General features: G+C 43.1%; 1 non-coding gene across 1 annotated transcript; it reads right to left on the bottom strand.

Moving 5' to 3' along the window:
- Positions 1 to 633: 633 nt before the first annotated feature.
- Positions 634 to 706, bottom strand: TRNAA-UGC (transfer RNA alanine (anticodon UGC)). Its single transcript has one exon. It is a non-coding gene; the product is annotated as a tRNA-Ala (tRNA).
- Positions 707 to 1,915: the final 1,209 nt, after the last annotated feature.

Raw genomic sequence — 1,915 nt, 5'->3', positions numbered from 1 at the left:
AAATATTATTACCCCCATAACATTGATGAGAAAACCTCTGAGATTCAGAGACTAAAGTGATGTTCCCAAGGTCACATAGCAGGTCAGCAATGAAGACAGGACCATAACCCAAGTCATATACCTCCAATACCTCCCAAACTAAAACATCCCAACAAGCCATGTGGCAGTGGTTTAAAACCTAAATGTCATAGGCAAAAACTTTTGAATGTTATCCAGGTGTCTTTGAAAGCCTCACGGGAATCAATACTCACCTTAAAGAGCCAGGCATAAAAAATGACATGTTATGAAAAACATGCCCATTTGGGATTTACTAGATGAGAGAGAAAAGTTGGGGACAACAGGGGCAGGGCCAGGTTTCAAACAGAATATTTCTTGTGCTCTTCGATTCACTGCAAGCAATGACCTTTGCACAAGATAGAAAAGGTACAATGCTGGCAGTAGAAAAGTGAGTTTGTGTCATATAATTCACTCAAAATTTGTGAAAAAACTGGAAGACATTTTGGAAATCACCCCTGCAGTTTGATTTCTTTTTAATGTTTATTTATTTAGGCTGTGCCAGGTCTTAGTTGCGGCATGCAGTCTTCTCAGTTGCGGCATGTGGACTCTGAGTTGCAGCATGCATGAGGGATCTAGTTCCCCGACCAGGGATCAAACCTGGGCCCCCTGCATTGCAAGTGCAGAGTCTTACCCACTGGACCACCAGGGAAATCCCTGCAGTTTGATTTTAAATGTTTGGAGAACCTTTTCTTCCTTGTAAGTGAAAAACCTAAGATGGTTCAGGGGAAGTCTCTCTGTTCTACTTTCATCATGTTATCAGTAAGGTAAATGAAGAAATCAAATTAAGTCCACATGAAGTAGCCTTTGAAACATCTGAATTGCACTTCCTCATGCCAGCAGAATTTGACAGCTAATTACGGAGACCATAGATGATACAAAACTCAGGATTTCTCAAAATGTAGTAGTAACGCCTGGGTAGGGAGGACTGGTTCCGTTCATTACGGGAAATTCACAGCTTCCCTCAGGAAAAGTGGTTCCATGGGTCAGAGTCAGGCCTCATGCTTGGAATTAGGGGGTTCAGGTCTGACTGAAGCCCTCTTCTTCCTGCCTTGCTTTTACAGACTGAGAGGGGCACTAAGTCCCTCAAAGGAGAGCTCCCCACAGGAAGGAAAAGTTAGCCTAAGACGGAGCTAAACCAATGATGCTGAGCTGCCAGAATCCCTCCACAGGCCACCCAAGCAGTGAAGAAATTCATGGGGAGAAAGAAAGAAAGAAAAGACCCACAGCCGTGAGCAGAGCCAGCTGGGAGGGATGTTATTACTTTATTTCTGTTTTCTTAACTATGTGTGTGTGTGCATGTGTGTGTGTGCACGTGTGCGTGTGCATGTGTGTTGAGGAGGAGGAAGGATTGATTGCAGAAAATGTCTGGATCCACAGCACCCAAGATGGAAACTTTTGTTGATATAACTTCTCCTAACTTTCCTACACCTTCCTTCCCTTCTACTCCATTTCCCCAGTGGCTATCAAGAGCTGTATATATCTGACCACAAAACATCCAGTCAGTTCAAGTCAAAAATGCAGCCAGCCATCTGGATTGACTCAAACTCTGTCTACACACACCAATTGGCTTGGGGGTAAAAAAATGTAATTCAGTGGAACAACTGGTTATTTTTAAAACAACGAGTTGAATTCAGACAACCATCCAATTAGTTGATTTCAAAATGCCTGTTTGGCGACATGAAAAGGGTTATTTTCAAAGGGCCTTGTGTGTGCATAAACAACCTGAATGCTATTAAATTGACGAGCTATTTTGGAATCAAGTAGATAAGGCCAAAGCGGCTGGACTCTGTTTATAAAGGGGAAACGTGTTAGGGTAGCAGAGTCCATCAAGCACTCCAGAGGGTGACACCTTCTGTTG

Source organism: Delphinapterus leucas, chromosome X, assembly GCF_059928025.1.
Source record: "Delphinapterus leucas isolate spDelLeu-1000000601 "Yukka" chromosome X, BTC_Dleu_Yukka2, whole genome shotgun sequence".
In the NCBI taxonomy this organism is placed as follows: domain Eukaryota; kingdom Metazoa; phylum Chordata; class Mammalia; order Artiodactyla; family Monodontidae; genus Delphinapterus; species Delphinapterus leucas.
Note: the sequence above shows the minus strand (reverse complement) of the source record. Positions and strands in the feature narration are given on the sequence as shown.